This window comes from Oncorhynchus mykiss, chromosome 15, assembly GCF_013265735.2.
Source record: "Oncorhynchus mykiss isolate Arlee chromosome 15, USDA_OmykA_1.1, whole genome shotgun sequence".
Taxonomy (NCBI): Eukaryota; Metazoa; Chordata; class Actinopteri; order Salmoniformes; family Salmonidae; genus Oncorhynchus; species Oncorhynchus mykiss.
The window spans coordinates 58,143,025-58,151,702 of NC_048579.1; positions in this window are offsets into that span (position 1 = coordinate 58,143,025).

Sequence of the window (8,678 nt, forward strand, 5' to 3'; positions counted from 1 at the left end):
CCATCTTCCCATCAATTTTAACCATCTTCCCTGTCCCTGCTGAAGAAAAGCAGGCCCAAACCATGATGCTGCCACCACCATGTTTGACAGTGGGGATGGTGTGTTCAGCTGTGTTGCTTTTACGCCAAACATAATGTTTTGCATTGTTGCTAAAAAGTTCCATTTTGGTTTCATCTGACCAGAGCACCTTCTTCCACATGTTTGGTGTGTCTCCCATGTGGCTTGTGGCAAACTTTAAATTACACTTTTTATGGATATCTTTAAGAAATGGCTTTCTTCTTGCCACTCTTCCATAAAGGCCAGATTTGTGCAATATACGACTGATTGTTGTCCTATGGACAGAGTCTCCCACCTCAGCTGTAGATCTCTGCAGTTCATCCAGAGTGATCATGGGCCTCTTGGCTGCATCTCTGATCAGTCTTCTCCTTGTATGAGCTGAAAGTTTAGAGGGACGGCCAGGTCTTGGTAGATTTGCAGTGGTCTGATACTCCTTCCATTTCAATATTATCGCTTGCACAGTGCTCCTTGGGATGTTTAAAGCTTGGGAAATCATTTTGTATCCAAATCCGGCTTTAAACTTCTTCACAACAGTATCTCGGACCTGCCTGGTGTGTTCCTTGTTCTTCATGATGCTCTCTGCGCTTTTAACGGACCTCTGAGACTATCACAGTGCAGGTGCATTTATACGGAGACTTGATTACACACAGGTGGATTGTATTTATCATCATTAGTCATTTAGGTCAACATTGGATCATTCAGAGATCCTCACTGAACTTCTGGAGAGAGTTTGCTGCACTGAAAGTAAAGGGGCTGAATAATTTTGCACGCCCAATTTTTCAGTTTTTGATTTGTTAAAAAAGTTTGAAATATCCAATAAATGTCGTTCCACTTCATGATTGTGTCCCACTTGTTGTTGATTCTTCACACAAAAATACAGTTCTATATCTTTATGTTTGAAGCCTGAAATGTGGCAAAAGGTCGCAAAGTTCAAAGGGGCCGAATACTTTCGCAAGGCACTGTATTTTACTTCATAAGGACTGAATCCTAAGTTAAGGCAACCACGCTTGCTAGGACAGAACATATCTGACTTCAACTTCAATTAGCACTGGGGTGTGAAGTGAGAGGTGTCAAAGCTCTTGAGCCCAACAATGGCATGAGAGTTTCACAGCCTACCCCACCAAAATGAAGAGGCCTTTGAAGCCCCCTCCCACTATTCAGAGGTCATAACAATACAGTAAACTCTGGATGTAAAAAATGATACGGCACGAAAAGAAGGTCCTTAAGGAAAATCAAGATACACTTTTTGCTGACCATTATAAAGATGGGAACATAAGCAAATTAATCTTCCACACAGACCATCACCTGGCATGGCACAGTGCTATATTAACACACTACCCCTCTGTTAAGGGGGGGGGGGGGTGTTAGCGATGGGTGGAAACACAGGATATTAGACAACGAGGATTCCGAGTCAGCCAACGTTAACCTGTACAAGTCTGGAACAGTAATGGTAGGGGGCAACCCCAAACAGTTTCAGCTGGACATTCACATAATCAAAGAGATCGCTTATCCTGCTGAGCTCTCTCTTGAGAAAGATACCACCACCCCACCCTGAGCATGTCAGACCAGACCTCTTCATTATACAACCCCACAGACGAGCAACCCCAAGCAGAAAGTCAACCTCCCAGCACTACCCTCATTGAAATTACGAATAAATTCACCCAGCTACTCCAGTCAGCACAAAAAAATGTCCAGCTCAACAACACCCCCTCAACTAGACCCTGAGAGCTGTAGTTGGATAGAGACACATCTGCACGCTGGACTGTGGTGAGGCAACATCAACAGAAGAAAGAGCAGGAGCAGGAGAAGAACAGAGCACTAGAGGAGAGGATCAGAGTGCTGGATGAAAGGGTGAGGGGGATGGCGTGTGACAGAGGTCCCCTGGGCTTGTGACAGAGAACAACCCATTAGAGAGCTGGCTACCCCCACAGAGAAGAAAGTAGAACAGCCCACCTCAGCCCCTGACCAAAGTCTTAACACCACAGCAGAACAGTCCACCCCAGACCCTGACCATAGCCTCGATATCACAGCAGGACTGACAAATAAAGAACCCCAAGCCCAGGGGATCCCACCCCCTCTGAGCACCCCCCATGTCAGCCACCCTGATACCCCCCCCCCCCACACACACACACACACACCCACTGAGGACATACACAAGGCACAGATTGTACTCCTTATGGACTCAAGCGGGAAATATATACAAGAAATACACTTTTCCCCAAACACACAATGTCTAAAATCTGGTGTCCAAACACCCAGCGTGCCCTAGACCTTCTGTCTGAGGACAAACTAGGGTCACCTAGCCATATAATAATACACACAGGTAACAATTGACCTGAGAGCACAGCAGGAAAGGGTGGCCACAGCACTCAAGGGAGTGATTGAAAAAGATGATTCTACTTTTCCCAACGTACGTAAGTGGTTATCTCCACCCTGCTTCCATGAAAAGACTTCCACCTTGCTACCATACAGCAGGTAAACACAAGTATTTCCCATGACTGTGACTCAAAACCAAATGTTTACCTGGCCCACCACTCCACCCTGGACTTGAACAGCCTTTACGACCAGGTCCACCTATATAAGGCAGCAGTGCCCCCTTTTGCCCGGACCCTAAAGGACATCGCCCTCAAACGCAGCCCCAACACCTCACAAGAGCAACAGATCAATAGACACGCGTTGCGGCATGCTGAGTGTGTACATAGTCAAATGGTAGGCGTTGAGGGGACTCCTGCAGTAGGTATACCTACAGCTCATCTCTTGGCAGTAGTACTGTAGAATACTTTATCATTGACCTCAACTCAGAGTCTCTTAGAGCATTCACAGGTCAGCCCACAGAAAAATCACAGTTGATTTTGAACAGAGCAATACTCAAAAATTCTACTCAATAAGGAACTGATTAATATTAAGAAATGCTATAGATGGAAGGAAAGTACTGTGGAAACCTACTAAACAGTATATTTGACTTCCCAGCTTCCCTATCAAATCAAAAAACGTCAAACAGAAAACCGAAGAACAATAATAACAATGACAAATGGTTTGATGAAGAATGCAAAATCCTAAGAAAGAAATTGATAGACCTATCCAACCAAAAACAGAGACCCAGAAAACCTGAGCCTACGCCTTCACAATGGTAAATCACTAAAACAATACAGAAATACACTACGGAAAAAGGAGCAGTACTTCAGAAATCAGCTCAATGTAATTGAAAAACCCATAGACTCTAACCACTTCTGGGAAAATTGGAAAACACTAAACAAACAACATGAAGAGTTATTATCCAAAATATATATTTATGTGTAAACCACTTCTCCAATAATTGTGGCTCTATAACAAAGAACAAACAGCAAAAACATATAAACTCAGCAAAAAAAGAAACGTCCCTTTCAAAGATAATTCCTAAAAATCCAAATAACTTCACAGATCTTCATTGTAAATGGTTTAAACACTGTTTCTCATGCTTGTACAATGAACCATGAACAATGAATGAACATGCACCTGTGGGACGGTCGTTAAGACACTAACAGCTTACAGATGGTAGGCAATTAAGGTCACAGTTATGAAAACTTAGGACACTAAAGAGGCCTTTCTCTACTGACTCTGAAAAACAACAAATGAAAGATGCCCAGGGTTCCTGCTCATCTGCGTGAATGTGCCTTAGGCATGCTGCAAGGAGGCATGAGGACTGCAGATGTGGCCAGGGCAATACATTGCAATGTCCATAGTGTGAGATGCCTAAGACAGCGCTACAGGGAGACAGGACAGACAGCTGATCATCCTCGCAGTGGCAGACCACGTGTAACAACACCTGCACAAGATCGGAACATCCGAACATCACACCTGCAGAACAGGTACAGGATAGCAACAACAACTGCCAGAGTTACACCAGGAATGCACAATTCCTCCATCATTGCTCAGACTGTCCGCAATAGGCTGAGAGAGGCTGGACGGAGGGCTTGTAAGCCTGTTGTAAGGCAGGACCTGGCAGGACTGCCAAAAAGTGCTCTTCACTAACGAGTTGCGGTTTTGTCTCACCGGGGGTGATGGTCGAATTCGCGTTTATCATCAAAGGAATGAGCGTTACACCAAGGTCTGTACTCTGGAGCGGGATCGATTTGGAGGTGAAAGGTCCGTCATGGTCTGGGGTGATGTGTCACAGCAACATAAGACTGAGCTTGTTGTCATTGCAGGCAATCTCAAAGCTGTGTGTTACAGGGAAGACATCCTCCTTCCTCCTGTGGTACCCTTCCTGCAGGCTCATCCTGACATGACCCTCCAGCATGACAATGACACCAGCCATACTGCTCGTTCTGTGCATGATTTCCTGTAAGATAGGAATGTCAGTGTTCTGCCATGGCCAGCGAAGAGTCCAGATCGCAATCCCATTGAGCACATCTGGGACCTGTTGGATCGGAGGGTGAGAGCTAGGGCCATTCCCACAGAAATGTCCGGGAACTTGCAGGTGCCTTGGTGGAAGAGTGGGGTAACATCTCACAACAAGAACTGGAAAATCTGGTGCAGTCCATGAGGAGGAGATGCACTGCAGTACTTAATGCAGCTGGTGGCCACACCAGATTCTGACTGTTACTTTTGATTTTGACAAACCCTTTGTTCAGGGATACATTATTCCATTTCTGTTAGTCACATGTCTGTGGAACTTGTTCAGTTTATGTCTCAGTTATGTTTATACAAATATTTACACATGTTAAGTTTGATGAAAATAAACACAGTTGACAGTGAGAGGATGTTTCTATTTTTGCTGAGTTTACATGATCAAATACAAATCTTAGAATCAACAATTAAAGAACCCACTGGATTCTCCAATTACATTGAATGAACTACAGGACAAAATACAAATCCAACAACCCAAAAAGGCCTGTGGTGCTGATGGTACCCTCAATGAAATGATAAAATATACAGACCACAAATTCCAATTGGCTATACTTAAACTCTTTAACATCTTCCTTAGCTCTGGCATCTTCCCCAACATTTGGAAACAAGGACTGATCACCCCAATCCACAAAAGTGGAGACAAATTTGACCCCAATAACTACCGTGGGATATGTGTCAACAGCAACCTTGGGAAAATCCTCTGCATTATCGTACATTTCCACAGTGAAAACAATGTACTTGCCACTTTTTACCAAATTACCATACGACAGACCATATGTTCACCCTCCACACTTTAATTGACAAACAGACCAAAACAAAGGCAAAATATTCTTATGCTTTGTTGATTTCAAAAAAGCTTTTGACTCAATTTGGCATGAGGGTCTGCTATACACATTGGTGGAAGGTGGTGTTGGTGGAAAAACATACGACATTACAAAATCCATGCACACAACAACAAGTGTGTGGTTAAAATTGGAAAAAAACACATTTCTTTCCACAGGGCCATGGGGTGAGACAGGGATGCAGCTTAAGCCCCACCCTCTTCAACATATGGGGGGCAAAAAAGTATTTAGTCAGCCACCAATTGTGCAAGTTCTCCCCCTTAAAAATATGAGAGAGGTAATTGTAATTTTCATCATAGGTACACTTCAACTATGACAGACAAAATGAGAAAAAAAATCCAGAAAATCACATTGTAGGATTTTTAATGAATTTATTTGCAAAATATGGAGGAAAATAAGTATTTGGTCAATAACAAAAGTGTATCTCAATACTTTGTTATATACCCTTTGTTGGCAATGACAGAGGTCAAATGTTTTCTGTAAGTCTTCACAAGGTTTTCACACACTTGCTGGTATTTTGGCCCATTCCTCCATGCAGATCTCCTCTAGAGCAGTGATGGTTTTGGGGCTGTTGCTGGGCAACACGGACTTTCAACTCCCTCCAAAGATTTTCTATGGGGTTGAGATCTGGAGACTGGCTAGGCCACTCCAGGACCTTGAAATGTTTCTTACGAAGCCACTCCTTCGTTGCCCGGGCGGTGTGTTTGGGATCATTGTCATGCTGAAAGACCCAGCCAAGTTTCATCTTCAATGCCCTTGCTGATGGAAGGAGGTTTTCACTCAAAATCTCACGATACATGGCCCCATTTATTCTTTCCTTTACACGGATCAGTCGTCCTGGTCCCTTTGCAGAAAAACAGCCCCAAAGCATGATGTTTCCACCCCCATGCTTCACAGTAGGTATGGTGTTCTTTGGATGCAACTCAGCATTCTTTGTCCTCCAAAAACGACGAGTTGATTTTTTACCAAAAAGTTATATTTTGGTTTCATCTGACCATATGACATTCTCCCAATCTTCTTCTGGATCATCCAAATGCTCTCTAGCAAACTTCAGACGGGCCTGGAAATGTGCTGGCTTAAGCAGGGGGACACATCTGGCACTGCAGAATTTGAGTCCCTGGCGGCGTAGTGTGTTACTGATGGTAGGCTTTGTTACTTTGGTCCCAGCTCTCTGCAGGTCATTCACTACGTCCCCCCGTGTGGTTCTGGGATTTTTGCTCACCGTTCTTGTGATCATTTTGACCCCACGGGGTGAGATTTTGCGTGGAGCCCCAGATCGAGGGAGATTATCAGTGGTCTTGTATGTCTTCCATTTCCTAGTAATTGCTCCCACAGTTGATTTCTTCAAACCAAGCTGCTTACCTATTGCAGATTCAGTCTTCCCAGCCTGGTGCAGGTCTACAATTTTGTTTCTGGTGTCCTTTGACAGCTCTTTGGTCTTGGCCATAGCGGAGTTTGGAGTGTGACTTTGAGGTTGTGGTCAGGTGTATTTCATACTGATAACAAGTTCAAACAGGTGCCAATAATACAGGTAACGAGTGGAGGACAGAGGAGCCTCTTAAAGAAGAAGTTACAGATATGTGAGAGCCAGAAATCTTGTTTGTTTGTAGGTGACCAAATACTTATTTTCCAACATAATTTGCAAATAAATGCATTAAAAATCCTACAATGTGATTTTCTGGATTTTTCCCCCTCATTTTGTCTGTTATAGTTGAAGTGTACCTATGATGAAAATTACAGGCCTCTCTCATCTTTTTAAGTGGGAGAACTTGCACAATTGGTGGCTGACTAAATACTTTTTTGCCCCACTGTACATCAATGAAATGGTGAGGGCACTAGAAGTCTGCAGCACACGGCCTCACCCTACTAGAATCTGAAGTCAAATGTCTACTTTTTGCTGATTATCTGGTGCTTCTGTCCCCAACCAAGGAGGGTCGACAACAGCACCTAGATCTTCTGCACAGATTCTGTCAGACCTGGGCCTTGACAGTAAATCTCAGTAAGACAAAAAGAATGGTGTTCCAAAAAATATCCAGTTTCTAGGACCACAAATACAAATTCCATCTAGACACCGTTCCCTTAAAGCACATACAAAACTATACAAAAAAGTATTTGATCCCCTGCTGATTTTGTACGTTTGCCCACTGACAAAGAAATGATCAGTCTATAATTTTAATGGTAGGTTTATTTGAACAGTGAGAGACAGAATAACAACAAAAAAATCCAGAAAAACGCATGTCAAAAATTGTATAAATTGATTTGCATTTTAATGAGCATAGCCTTGCTATTGACAAAGGCCGCCGAAGAGAAGACAGGCTGTGACACTGCCCACAAAATGAGGTGGAAACTGAGCTGCACTTCCTAACCTCCTGCCAAATGTGTGACCATATTAGAGACATATATTTCCCTCAGATTACACAGATCCACAAAGAATTTAAAAAACAAATCAAATTTAGGTAAACTCCCATATCTACTGGGTGAAAAACCACAGTGAGCAATCACAGCAGCAAGGTTCGTGACCTGTTGCCACAAGGGCAACCAGTAAAGAACAAACATTGTAAATGCAACCTGTATTTATGTTTATTTATTTTCCCTTTTGTACTTTCACTATTTGCACATTATTACAACACTGTAAATAGACATATGACATTTGAAATGTCTTTATTCTTTTGGAACTGTTGTAAGTGTAATGTTTACTGTTCATTTTGTGTTGTTTATTACCCATTTCACTTGTTTTGGCAATGTAAACATGTGTTTCCCATGCCAATAAAACCCCTTCAATTGGAAATTGAATTGAGAGGGGGAGATAGGGGAGAGTAAGATAGAGAGTGAGGGAGAGAGATATAGAGAGGGAGGGGGATAGAGAGGGAGGGATATAAAGAGAGATCGAGTGAGAGATAGAAAGAGAGAGGTTAAAACAACAGATATTGAAGCTGCCAGGTTGAGTTGTGCTGCTCCTGGAACAGTTGTGCTGCTCCTGGAACAGTTGGGCCCCTGTGGACCAGTTCAGTCCGTCACTAGAGCCCCTCAGCCTCCAACAAAAATACTCACAAAATAAAGGCTGTGCACTCCAAGTAAAATCACTTCAGCTGAGTTCAATAACTATTATTCATGTCCCATTTCTCCATCCCTCTGCTGTAGCTACTGTGATGTTAATAAGGTAAGCCCGTGTCTGTTTTCCTAAGACCTGAAGAGGAGCTTGGGAGAGCTATGTCAACAAGGCATTTTGTTTTGATTTGTAAAACTCCTCCTTGCTCATTTCCCTAAACTCACAGCCATTACCCTTGTGAACACAAGGTGATCTGCCATGTAAGCCACAGATGGCGGTCAGTGGGCTTCTCATTATGGCCCTGGGGCATTATGGCCCCATAGCCCTGGGGCAATGAAGCT